The sequence below is a fragment of the Oncorhynchus mykiss genome, chromosome 32 (genome assembly GCF_013265735.2).
Source record: "Oncorhynchus mykiss isolate Arlee chromosome 32, USDA_OmykA_1.1, whole genome shotgun sequence".
Taxonomy (NCBI): Eukaryota; Metazoa; Chordata; class Actinopteri; order Salmoniformes; family Salmonidae; genus Oncorhynchus; species Oncorhynchus mykiss.
In genome coordinates this window covers 32,609,002-32,623,606 of record NC_050572.1, presented here as the reverse complement: position 1 = coordinate 32,623,606, position 14,605 = coordinate 32,609,002, and the positions used below count along the sequence as shown (strand labels likewise).

Below are 14,605 nucleotides of genomic sequence, written 5' to 3'. Positions count from 1 at the left end.
CCTGACTGTTGATTATATCCCTGACTTCCTGACTCCCTGACTGTTTGACTATATCCCTGACTCCCTGACTGTTTGATTATATCCCTGACTCCCTGACTGTCTGACTATATCCCTGACTCCCTGACTGTCTGACTATATCCCTGACTGTTTGATTATATCCCTGACTTCCTGACTCCCTGACTGTTTGACTATATCCCTGACTCCCTGACTGTTTGATTATATCCCTGACTCCCTGACTGTCTGACTATATCCCTGACTCCCTGACTGTCTGACTATATCCCTGACTGTTTGATTATATCCCTGACTTCCTGACTCCCTGACTGTTTGACTATATCCCTGACTCCCTGACTGTTTGATTATATCCCTGACTCCCTGACTGTCTGACTATATCCCTGACTCCCTGACTGTCTGACTATATCCCTGACTCCCTGACTGTTTGATTATATCCCTGACTTCCTGTCTCCCTAACTTCCTGTCTCCCTGACTGTTTGATTATATCCCTGACTCCCTGACTGTCTGACTATATCCCTGACTGTTTGATTATATCCCTGACTTCCTGTCTCCCTGACTGTTTGATTATATCCCTGACTCCCTGACTGTTGATTATATCCATGACTTCCTGACTCCCTGACTGTTTGACTATATCCCTGACTCCCTGACTGTTTGATTATATCCCTGACTGTTTGATTATATCCCTGACTCCCTGACTGTTTGATTATATCCCTGACTCCCTGACTGTTTGATTATATCCCTGACTCCCTGACTGTTTGATTATATCCCTGACTCCCTGGCTGTTTGATTATATCCCTGACTCCCTGACTGTTGATTATATCCCTGACTTCCTGACTCCCTGACTGTTGATTATATCCCTGACTCCCTGACTGTTTGATTATATCCCTGACTCCCTGACTGTTTGATTATATCCCTGACTCCCTGACTGTTTGATTATATCCCTGACTCCCTGGCTGTTTGATTATATCCCTGACTCCCTGACTGTTGATTATATCCCTGACTTCCTGACTCCCTGACTGTTGATTATATCCCTGACTGTTTGACTATATCCCTGACTCCCTGACTATTTGATTATATCCCTGACTCCCTGACTGTTGATTATATCCCTGACTTCCTGACTCCCTGACTGTTTGACTATATCCCTGACTCCCTGACTGTTTGATTATATCCCTGACTCCCTGACTGTTTGACTATATCCCTGACTCCCTGACTGTTTGATTATATCCCTGACTCCCTGGCTGTTTGATTATATCCCTGACTCCCTGACTGTTGATTATATCCCTGACTTCCTGACTCCCTGACTGTTGATTATATCCCTGACTGTTTGACTATATCCCTGACTCCCTGACTATTTGATTATATCCCTGACTCCCTGACTGTTAATTATATCCCTGACTTCCTGACTCCCTGACTGTTTGACTATATCCCTGACTCCCTGACTGTTTGATTACAGTGCCTTGCGAAAGTATTCGGCTCCCTTGAACTTTGTGAACTTTTGCCACATTTCAGGCTTCAAACATAAAGATATAAAACTGTATTTTTTTGTGAAGAATCAACAACAAGTGGGACACAATCATGAAGTGGAACGACATTTATTGGATATTTCAAACTTTTTTAACAAATCAAAAACTGAAAAATTGGGCGTGCAAAATTATTCAGCCCCCTTAAGTTAATACTTTGTAGCGCCACCTTTTGCTGCGATTACAGCTGTAAGTCGCTTGGGGTATGTCTCTATCAGTTTTGCACATAGAGACTGACATTTTTTCCCATTCCTCCTTGCAAAACAGCTCGAGCTCAGTGAGGTTGGATAGAGAGCATTTGTGAACAGCAGTTTTCAGTTCTTTCCACAGATTCTCGATTGGATTCAGGTCTGGACTTTGACTTGGCCATTCTAACACCTGGATATGTTCATTTTTGAACCATTCCATTGTAGATTTTGCTTTATGTTTTGGATCATTGTCTTGTTGGAAGACAAATCTCCGTCCCAGTCTCAGGTCTTTTGCAGACTCCATCAGGTTTTCTTCCAGAATGGTCCTGTATTTGGCTCCATCCATCTTCCCATCAATTTTAACCATCTTCCCTGTCCCTGCTGAAGAAAAGCAGGCCCAAACCATGATGCTGCCACCACCATGTTTGACAGTGGGGATGGTGTGTTCAGCTGTGTTGCTTTTACGCCAAACATAACGTTTTGCATTGTTGCCAAAAAGTTCAATTTTGGTTTCATCTGACCAGAGCACCTTCTTCCACATGTTTGGTGTGTCTCCCAGGTGGCTTGTGGCAAACTTTAAACAACACTTTTTATGGATATCTTTAAGAAATGGCTTTCTTTTTGCCACTCTTCCATAAAGGCCAGATTTGTGCAATATACAACTGATTGTTGTCCTATGGACAGAGTCTCTCACCTCAGCTGTAGATCTCTGCAGTTCATCCAGAGTGATCATGGGCCTCTTGGCTGCATCTCTGATCAGTCTTCTCCTTGTATGAGCTGAAAGTTTAGAGGGACGGCCAGGTCTTGGTAGATTTGCAGTGGTCTGATACTCCTTCCATTTCAATATTATCGCTTGCACAGTGCTCCTTGGGATGTTTAAAGCTTGGGAAATCTTTTTGTATCCAAATCCGGCTTTAAACTTCTTCACAACAGTATCTCGGACCTGCCTGGTGTGTTCCTTGTTCTTCATGATGCTCTCTGCGCTTTTAACGGACCTCTGAGACTATCACAGTGCAGGTGCATTTATACGGAGACTTGATTACACACAGGTGGATTGTATTTATCATCATTAGTCATTTAGGTCAACATTGGATCATTCAGAGATCCTCACTGAACTTCTGGAGAGAGTTTGCTGCACTGAAAGTAAAGGGGCTGAATAATTTTGCACGCCCAATTTTTCAGTTTTTGATTTGTTAAAAAAGTTTGAAATATCCAATAAATGGTGTTCCACTTCATGATTGTGTCCCACTTGTTGTTGATTCTTCACAAAAAACTACAGTTTTATATCTTTATGTTTGAAGCCTGAAATGTGGCAAAAGGTCGCAAAGTTCAAGGGGGCCGAATACTTTCGCAAGGCACTGTATATCCCTGACTCCCTGACTGTTTGACTATATCCCTGACTCCCTGACTGTTTGATTATATCCCTGACTCCCTGACTGTTGATTATATCCCTGACTTCCTGACTCCCTGACTGTCTGACTATATCCCTGACTCCCTGACTGTTTGATTATATCCCTGACTTCCTGACTACCTGACTGTTTGACTATATCCCTGTCTCCCTGACTCCCTGACTATATCCCTGACTCCCTGACTGTTTGATTATATCCCTGACTCCCTGACTGTCTGACTATATCCCTGACTCCGTGACTGTTTGATTATATCCCTGACTCCCTGACTGTCTGACTATATCCCTGACTCCCTGACTGTTTGATTATATCCCTGACTTCCTGACTACCTGACTGTTTGACTATATCCCTGTCTCCCTGACTCCCTGACTATATCCCTGACTGTTTGATTATATCCCTGACTCCCTGACTGTTTGATTATATCCCTGACTCCCTGGCTGTTTGATTATATCCCTGACTTCCTGACTCCCTGACTGTTGATTATATCCCTGACTCCCTGACTGTTTTATTATATGCCTGACTCCCTGACTGTTGATTATATCCCTGACTTCCTGACTCCCTGACTGTTTGACTATATCCCTGACTCCCTGACTGTTTGATTATATCCCTGACTCCCTGACTGTTTGATTATATCCCTGACTGTTGACTATATCCCTGACTTCCTAACTCCCTGACTGTTTGATTATATCCCTGACTCCCTGACTGTTGATTATATCCCTGACTCCCTGACTGTTTGATTATATCCCTGACTCCCTGGCTGTTTGATTATATCCCTGACTCCCTGACTGTTGATTATATCCCTGACTTCCTGACTCCCTGACTGTTGATTATATCCCTGACTGTTTGACTATATCCCTGACTCCCTGACTGTTTGATTATATCCCTGACTCCCTGACTGTTGATTATATCCCTGACTTCCTGACTCCCTGACTGTTTGACTATATCCCTGACTCCCTGACTGTTTGATTATATCCCTGACTCCCTGACTGTTTGATTATATCCCTGACTTCCTGACTCCCTGACTGTTTGATTATATCCCTGACTCCCTGACTGTTGATTATATCCCTGACTTCCTGACTCCCTGACTGTTTGATTATATCCCTGACTGTTGATTATATCCCTGACTTCCTGACTGTTTGACTATATCCCTGACTCCCTGACTGTTTGATTATATCCCTGACTTCCTGATTATATCCCTGACTTCCTGACTGTTTGATTATATCCCTGACTCCCTGACTGTCTGACTATATCCCTGACTCCCTGACTGTTTGATTATATCCCTGACTTCCTGTCTCCCTGACTGCTTGATTATATCCCGTGACTTCCTGTCTCCCTGACTGTTTGATTATATCCCTGACTTCCTGTCTCCCTGACTGTTTGATTATATCCCTGACTTCCTGTCTCCCTGACTGTTTGATTATATCCCTGACTCCCTGACTATATCCCTGACTCCCTGACTGTTTGATTATATCCCTGACTCCCTGACTGTTTGATTATATCCCCGACTTCCTGTCTCCCTGACTGTTTGATTATATCCCTGACTCCCTGACTGTTGATTATATCCCTGACTTCCTGACTCCCTGACTGTCTGACTATATCCCTGACTCCCTGACTGTTTGATTATATCCCTGACTTCCTGACTCCCTGACTGTTTGACTATATCCCTGACTCCCTGACTGTCTGACTATATCCCTGACTCCCTGACTGTTTGATTATATCCTTGACTTCCTGTCTCCCTGACTGTTTTATCATATACCTGACTCCCTGACTGTTGATTTACAGTACGTACAAAATGTGTATTTCTCTCAAATTTGGTGCACAAATTTGTTTACATGCCTGTTAGTGAGCATTCCTCCTTTGCCAAGATAATCCATCCACCTGACCTGTTTGGCATATCAAGAAGCTGAATTAAAAGCATGCTCATTACACAGGTGCACCTTGTGCTTGGGGAAATTAAATGCCATTCTAAAATGTGCAGTTTTGTCACAAAACACAATGCCATAGATGTCTCAAGTTTTGAGGGAGAAGAGCCTTGGTCTGGGAGGTGACCAAAAACCCGATGGTCACACTGTTAGAGCTCCAAAATTCCTCTGTGGAGATTGGAGAACCTTCCAGAAGGACACACATCTCTGCAGCACTCCACCAACCAGGCCTTTATGGTAGAGCGGCCAGACGGAAGCCACACCTCAGTAAAAGGCACATGACAGCCAGGTTGTAGTTTGCCAAAAGGCACCTAAAGGACTCTCAGACCATGACAAACAAGATTCTCTGGTCAAATGAAACCAAGATTGGTTTCAACTATTCGGCCTGATTTCCAAGCGTCACATCGGGAGGAAACTGGGAGACTAGTCAGAATCGTGGGAAATATGAACAGAGCAAAGTACAGAGAGATCCTTGATGAAAACCTACTCCAGAGCGCACGGACCTCAGACTGGGGCAAAGATTCACCTTCCAACATGACAACGACCCTAAGCACACAGCCAAGACAACGCAGGAGTGGCTTCGGGACAAGCCTCTGAATTTCCTTGAATGGCCCAGCCAGAGTCAGGACTTGAACTCGATCAAATATCTCTGGAGACACCTTAAATTAGCTGTGCAGCGACACTCAGCATCCAACTTGACAGAGCTTGAGAGGATTTGCAGAGAAGAATTGAAGAAACTCCACAAATATAGGTGTGCCAAGCTTGTAGCGTCATACTCAAGAAGACTTGGGGCTATAATCGCTGGCAAAGGTGCTTCAACAAAGTACTGAGTAAAGAGTCTGAATATTTATGTAAATGTGAATTTATAATAACCTTTTTTTGCTTTGTCATTACGGGGTATTGTCTGTAGATTGATGAGGGGGGAAAAACAATTGAATCAATTTTAGATTAAGGCTGTAATGTAACAAAATGTGGAAAAAAGTGAAGGGGTCTGAATACTTTCCGTATGCACTGTATGTGAGCTTTTTTCTATCATACAAGAAAATCTTAGAAATCTCACAAAGGGGAATCATAAAACACGTAGTGTAGCAGAGCGCTTTGAGTGGGGCATAGCTGATTGCTGTGAAGTCAGATTGTTCAGTCTTAACCCGTGTTTTATTTCTTGCTTTCATTAAGGTCTGTAACAGGTACACATATTCCAATCCCAACCCATTAATCTGTGCTCAAGAGCTGTAAGGCAACCAGTAAGCAGCTGTAACAGTGAGCTACAGACCCGTTTCCTTCATGATACCACACAAAGCAGACAACTCAGAGAGCTGTATTGTAAAGCAACCATATCACTTCCAAAGCACTGGACTATTTATTTGTAAAAACAACAGCAAAATACAAGAAAAAATGTACAGGTCTAAGAATTGAAAGTACCGAGAGCTTTGGAATGATTCTGTACTCTCTTTCTCCTACCACTGACAAACACATAGGGAAATACAAAAAAAGTGTTATAACATTGAGAAAACACCTATATTTTAATGTGTTTTGAAGACAGAATCACCATTTGCATGACCCTTTCCCAACACTTGTCAACAATTTTGGTGGAAACCCCTGGTTCACACCTTGATGTGGATTGTGTTTAGTCTGTACTGCAGATTGGATTAGATTTAGGCCGGTGACGCCGTTACGGTTTGTTGTTCCTAGTTCATTGTGCTAATCAGACTCAGACATGAGTAACACCATAGCTGCATCCATTATTTAGTTGTGCCTTAGACAATATGGGAGACATTTGTATTATCTACGAACTAACTTGCAAATCCAACTTGTAGGCTAACATCACCTAGCTTGTAATTAGCTAGCCTGCCTCGCTAGCCTCATCAAATGATAACTGTGCATAACCAGAAGTATCTAGAAAATACACAATACACTTGTATTAACTACGACGACCTAACTAAGTTGTAATGAGGTAGCTACGCAAACATTAGCTAAAAAAAAGTGTTATATAGTTGAGAAAACATCTATACTTTCATGTGTTTTGAAGACAGAGTCACATTTTGGCATGACCCTTTCCTAATACCTGTCAACTATCATGATATTTTGGTGGAAACCCCTGGTTCGTAACTTGTTTAGTCTGTACTCGCATTGTTTTTGTCTGTACCTCAGTCTTGTTGAGTCAAAACCTCTGTAGTCATAATTAGGGTCTGTGTCACTGATCTGTTCTTATACGTCCATAGAATGGTGACACCGCATCTCTAGGGGTTGAACACCACCTGTGGTTCCACCAATCACGTGTCAGAGATGTAGAGTGGATCACAGGACTGGATTTCTATCACGGTAACACCTATTCCGGAACTTCTAAGAATAAAGACTCGCCCAACTGCTGCCATTCACAGAAAGCCTTGAAATGAATGATCTTTTGAAATATACCTATATTTATAAAGGCATTTGATAATTATGATGGAAATGTTTTGTATAATATATGTATATACAGTGAGTGTACAAAACATTAAAAACTCTTTCCATGACAGACTGACAGGTGAATCCAGGTGAAAGCTATGATCCCTTATTGATGTCACTTGTTAAATCCACTTCAATCAGTGTAGATGAAGGGGAGGAGACAGGTTAAAGAAGGATTTTTATGGTAACAACGACTGAGATATCTGTCCTGTTCTGTACAGGACAATGGAACCCTCTGTGCTTCTGTATTCTTCTTTCAGGTGGAATATGAACTTTAAATATATACACTGAGTGTACAGAACATTAAGAACACCTGCTCATTCCATGACATAGACTGACTAGGTGAATGCCATGATCCCTTATTGATGTCACCTGTTAAATCCACTTCAATCAGTGTCGTTGAAGGGGACGAGACAGGTTTAAGAATGATTTTTAAGCCTTGAGACAATTGAAACATGGATTGTGTATGTGTTCCATTCACAGTGTGAATGGGCAGGACAAAATCATTATATAAGTGCCTTTGAACGAGTTATGGTAGTAGGTGTCAGGCGCATTGGTTTGAGGGTGTCAAGAACTGCAATACTGCTGGGTTTCACACACTAAACAATTTCCTGTGTGTATCAGAATGGTCCGCCAATTTTCTGTCATGGACAAAGGAACTCAACGGGTGTGATGATATTAACAAAAATGTTGATCTGAATGTGCAAATAGTCAGGAATGATTCGCAAGGAAGGTGGATACTTTTGAATAGTCGTCTTGACTACTTCCTTGTCTCTTTCTCTCTTGCATCAAAGGTTCAAAAACGTTTTAATAGGAGACAGAATGCCATTGGATCATCATCGAATTGGCATTCACATATTGGAAATTTAATCAAAGTTTACTGGAGGACAACTTATTTTTAACTAAGACAAAATCATTTATAACTGAATCTTTCCAGTATAATATAGGTTCAGCAAATTCACTTATTGTTTGGGATACCTTTAAATGTACCTTCAGGTGTCATTCAATTCAATATTCATCAATAATAAAAAAGCAGTTTCTGGCTAAAGAGACAAGACTAACAAGGGAAATCCATGAACTAATAGTACAGATAGATAGCAATACAAATGATACTACAGAGATACAAAATAAGTTGGAGGAAAAACAAAAAGAACTTGAGGAACTTATTCAAGAACGATCTAATGTAATCTATTACAAAAATAAAGCAAATTGGATGGAATATGCAGAAAAATTCACAAAATTCTTCCTGAATCTCCAATACAGGAACGCTAACAAAAATAATTTGCAGAAACTCATTACTGAAGACGGAGTCATCTATGATTCTCCGAATGATATTTTAAAAGAGGAAGCTAATTATTTTAGGCAGATGTTCTCTTTTCCGTCTCATCCTCTCCCACTGAATGAATATTATGGTAAGAAATTATTTCCATATAATATAAAAAATGGAAAATTAACACATTTACAGAAAGACCCATCAACGCTCATAATGATAAAGTGAAAACATGTTTTATATATTTTTTTGCAATTTTATTGAAAAGGAAATACAGAAATATCTCATTTACATACGTTTTCACACCTTTGGCAGCAATTACAGCTGTGTCTTTCTGTGTACATCTCTAAGAGCTTTCCACACCTGGATCATTCTTTTATTCAAGCTTGGTCAAATTGGTTGTTGATCATTGCTAGACAACCATTTTCAGGTCATGCCATAGATTTTTAAGTAGATTTAAAACTAACTTGGACACTCAGGAACATCCACTGTCTTCTTGGTAAGCAACTCCAGTGTAGATTTGGCCTTGAGTTTTAGGTTGTTGTCCTGATGAAAGGTGAATTCATGTAATTCAAAAATCATGTTAAACACTTATTGCATGCAATTTATTATGTGACTTGTTAAGCACATTTTTACTCCTGAACTTTATTAGGCTTTCCATAACAAAGGGTTTGAATACTTGACTCAAGACATTAGAGCTTTTATTTTTTTTACATTTCTAAAAACATAATTCCACTTTGACATTATGGTATACTGTGTAGGCCAGTGACCAAAACATCTTAATTCAATTCATTTTAAATTCATGCTTTAACACCGCAAAAATCTGAAAAAGTAAAATGGTGTCATCTGTCTGTCAACTCACTTTCAGTGACCGCTGTTGAGGAGAAGCACACATTGTTGGGGAGACCAAAAATGCTGTAACCCAGCAATGACTACTGCCTACTGTATCATCCAGTCTTTGTCAATGCAATAGCAAGAGATCCCTCATGCCAGTGTGGAACTCATTCACTGTGGACAAACCTGTAAGAGTTCCATGTCATTTCATCTAAAGGCCATCATTTTTACAAATCAAGACACATTCATTTGAACTCTCGGTTAGAAGGTCTAACTTTATGTGAATGTCATGATATTTGTGCACCCACAAGTGTTTACATGATCTATTCTTTACCATTAGCTATGATGAGTAAACAACGCCTCTCAGAAATCAACTTTGATTGAAGTCTCTCACAGCTGTTTCCCCCCACTCAATTACAACAAAAACCTCCCGCAGGTTGAGTTCAATAACTAGAGGTAGCTGTATGGTGAGATGCCAGAGGTTTCTGGTGGTAATGGGGTTACCTTGGAAAAAATGTCGGCGTGGTCATACCTTCCGGTGTGGTGTCTTGTATACAACAGCAGTTCCCGGATCCTGGTGCATAATACACAGGGTTTCTCCCTCCCAATATTGGCTGATACCATTCAATAATAAAGAAACACTTTACAAGTAAAAGTTGCGTCTAGTAAAATGTTAATGCCGAGTGGCAGGTCTCTCTCCATTTAGAGACATCAGTATAAAGCCTGTCTGTCGTTCAGGACTCCATCACATCATCTTGCAATTCTCCAAGTGCCGGCTCCATAGATGCATCTATGAACACATACACAGTCACTGTTCCACTGTTCTATTACCAATGGTAGTTAAAATAGGTTAAACAGTATCTGACAAAGAAACATATATGTTGAAGTTTGAACAGGTGAGACTAAACTTACTTTATTCTGGTCTCCCCATCGACGACCGTTGGTGTGCAGGCAAGAGGTGAGGCTGGGCGTGAGGTTTTAGCCTGTGCGCCTTTGATGGGCACGGCAGCATAGATCAGCTCTTGGCCCCATATCAAAGATACTGGTCGATCACACACAGAGCACAGATTACCTTATCAATGGTGGTTATGAATAGTATGGTGGAACCAGCATGATCACTGCATTCACCTTTATATTTCACTTCAGATATCACAAAATGTGAAGTGAAATAGAATGGTAAATGTAGTGATCAGGCTAGTTCCACTAGCCTGGTTATGAAGGTGAATTGGGACAAAACTCAAAACTGTTTTGAACTTAGACCAGGTCAAATGTCACCAATCTGATTCAAGTGTCCTCCCTGTTCCATTTAAAGAAATTCTCACAGCGAGGCATGTCTGCTTGATGCTAAGGGTCCCCTTGCTGGTCTTCTCTATGTTGCATGTTTAGCTTCAAACTGGACATCTCTCGAACAACTGCAGCAGGCAATCCTCATAAACAATTTACTTCCTCATCAGGTGGTGTTGGGTGAGGCTGTGACAGGGTGATACAATTTTATTATAAAAAGGACAAAGCTTTTTGATAATGCACTTCACAACCAAAATGACTACCACTTGTATCTGCTTGTCTGGGTAATTAACCTACTAGTTTATCAAACCAGGTATTTTTTTATACAACTTTTCACATTACACACATTACCGTTGTCGATGAAGACGTCTGTGTCATTCAGGTAGTAACTCGAGTCAAGCTAATTCTAGGTCGTCACTAGTTACCACAGAAACAAAGTCACAAAGGCTGCCAATTTCTACAATTTCCCTACTTAAAATGGGATTATAAACATAACCTTAACCACACTGCTAACCTTATGCCTAACACCTAAATTAAGTACATGTTTGTTTTCATACATTTTCATAATACACTGCTCAAAAAAATAAAGGGAACACTTAAACAACACAATGTAACTCCAAGTCAATCATACTTCTGTGAAATCAAACTGTCCACTTAGGAAGCAACACTGATTGACAATAAATGTCACATGCTGTTGTGCAAATGGAATAGACAACAGGTGGAAATTATAGGCAATTAGCAAGACACCCCCAATAAAGGAGTGGTTCTGCAGGTGGTGACCACAGACCACTTCTCAGTTCCTATGCTTCCTGGCTGATGTTTTGGTCACTTTTGAATGCTGGCGGTGCTTTCACTCTAGTGGTAGCATGAGACGGAGTCTACAACCCACACAAGTGGCTCAGGTAGTGCAGCTCATTCAGGATGGCACATTAATGCGAGCTGTGGCAAGAAGGTCTGCTGTGTCTGTCAGCGTAGTGTCCAGAGCATGGAGGCGCTACCAGGAGACAGGCCAGTACATCAGGAGACAGGCCAGTACATCAGGAGACGTGGAGGAGGCCGTAGGGAGGTAACAACCCAGCAGCAGGACCGCTACCTCCGCCTTTGTGCAAGAGGAGCCCTGCAAAATGACCTCCAGCAGGCCACAAATGTGCATGTGTCTGCTCAAACGGTCAGAAACAAACTCCATGAGGGTGGTATGAGGGCCCGACGTCCACAGGTGGGGGTTGTGCTTACAGCCCAAAACCGTGCAGGATGTTTGGCATTTGCCAGAGAACACCAAGATAGGCAAATTCGCCACTGGCGCCCTGTGCTCTTCACAGATGAAAGCAGGTTCACACTGAGCACATGTGACAGACGTGGCAGAGTCTGAAGACACCGTGGAAAACATTCTGCTGCCTGCAACATCCTCCAGCATGACCGGTTTGGCGGTGGGTCAGTCATGGTGTGGGGTGTCATTTCTTTAGGGGGCCGCACAGCCCTCCATGTGCTCGCCAGAGGTAGCCTGACTGCCATTAGGTACCAAGGTGAGATCCTCAGACCCCTTGTGAGACCATATGCTGGTGCGGTTGGCCCTGGGTTCCTCCTAATGCAAGACGATGCTAAACCTCATGTGGCTGGAGAGTGTCAGCAGTTCCTGCAAGAGGAAGGCATTGATGCTATGGACTGGCACATCTGGGACATCATGTCTCGCTCCATCCACCAACGCCACGTTGCACCACAGACTGTCCAGGAGTTGGCGGATGCTTTAGTCCAGGTCTGGGAGGAGATCCCTCAGGAGACCTTTCGCCACCTCATCAGGAGCATGCCCAGGCGTTGTAGGGAGGTCATACAGGCACGTGGAGGCCACACACACTACTGAGCCTCATTTTGACTTGTTTTAAGGACATTACATCAAAGTTGGATCAGCCTGTAGTGTGGTTTTCCACTTTCATTTTGAGTGTGACTTCAAATCCAGACCTCCATGGGTTGATAAATTTGATTTCCATTGATAATTTGTGTGATTTTGTTGTCAGCACATTCAACTATGTAAAGAAAAAATGTAATAAGAACATTCATTCAGATCTAGGATGTGTTATTTTAGTGTTCCCTTTATTTTTTTGAGCAGTGTATAACCAAGTATGACTTTGTGGCTGTGGAAAACAACTAGTGGAAACCCCTAATTCTATGTTTTACAGATGAAGACTGACTGTGGCTCCAGATTGGATTAGATCTAGGCCGATGACGCCGTTACATTTTGTTGCTCATAGTTCACTGTATTAGTCAGACATAAATTAGCTGCCACCATATCTGCATCTATTATTTAGTTTTGCCCTAGACCAATGGTTCCTAACTCCGGTCCTCGAGTACCCTCAACAGTACACATTTTAATTGTAGCCCCAGACAAGTACCCCTAATTCAGTTTGTTAGCTAATGATCAGGCCCTCAGTTTAATCAGGATTGTTTGTCTGAGACTACAACAAAAATGTGTGCTGTTGAGTGTACTTGAGGACCGGAGTTGGGAACCATTGCCCTAGACAATACTTGTATGAGCTTTGAACTAATATTAACTTGCAAATTCGACATGTAAACTAAAGTTAGTTAGCCAGTATCTGGCTAGCCTGCCTCGCTAGCATTATCTAATTAGAATGTTACATAACCAGCAGTATCTTTGTCATTATCTAGGGAGCAAACTACGCAAACGTTAGCTAAAATATTAGCTAGCCTGCCTCGCTTTGTGAAAACATAGCTACCTAGCTAACGTAAATAACCACATCGTTAGCTAAATTATACCAGAGGTCAATATATCAGGTTATACTCACCACCACCGGTTGTTGCAAACACACAATGCTAGCGTTGCTGGTACAAACTTGGGGACCGACAAACTCCAAGCGCCTATTACGATCATATACCAGGGTCCTTCGACAGTGCATGCAAACAGCCGAATTTTGGCTCAGGGGGCATGGTCAATCCATATAGGGCCATGATCCTTCTTTGAAAGCATTGGGGGCGAAGTTCCATTCAATGAAGGGAAGCAAAGAGGTCGAAAGAATTTGCACGTGGAGTTTGTCAAAACGGAGCCTGATTTGTTGACATGATTGTAATCCAAACCCAACCTTGATTTACTGAGGTTCCAAACTTAGTTTTAGACGAGACTGACTTTATGACCAACGTTATCCTATTTACACTTTGTGGTCAATTGTGACACTAGAATAAATGTTTCAGATTTATATCGATGCCACATCGGCCGGTTTCAAAGGGATTAGCTGCTTTTTTGGACAGTCGCTCTATAAAGGAAGGGTAGAGTGTAATTTGACACATACAAAGTACACGGGCCATCCTTATCAAAACGCATTTAGGAAGATCCGAGGTTCCTCTTGTCTACTCCAATGCTCTCCTTGGATATTTTTAAAAGGATGTGGAGAGAGGACACGAGGAATTCACGAAGGACTAATAATATAATGTAGGTCAAAAATAAATTGTTGCTTTTCTAGTCTTACCCCCTCACTAAAATAACAATCTACTTCTTCCAGGCATCCCAACTGTCAAAATAATGAGGAATATAGTCTTACGGACGGACATACGTCATTGTTTGTGTTATTTCAGATCTCATCAATACATCAGAGGAGTATTGCACTCTGTTGATGAGCAATGTTGTACCCATGTATCCTGAGTTTAAGAGTGCTTACACACTTCAGTCCGAGACAACTCCCTCTTGCTTCCTTTTAAACATTTTTTTCCTCTCTAG

The 14,605-nt window shown here is 41.7% G+C and overlaps 1 long non-coding RNA gene across 1 annotated transcript; it reads right to left on the bottom strand.

Annotated features, from left to right (window-relative positions):
* Positions 1–9,422: 9,422 nt before the first annotated feature.
* On the bottom strand, positions 9,423–14,322 carry LOC110488320. The gene is made up of 4 exons (XR_005041389.1): positions 13,680–14,322; positions 10,920–11,067; positions 10,510–10,639; positions 9,423–10,387 (listed from the first exon to the last, which is right to left on the bottom strand). It is a non-coding gene; the product is annotated as an uncharacterized LOC110488320 (long non-coding RNA).
* Positions 14,323–14,605: the final 283 nt, after the last annotated feature.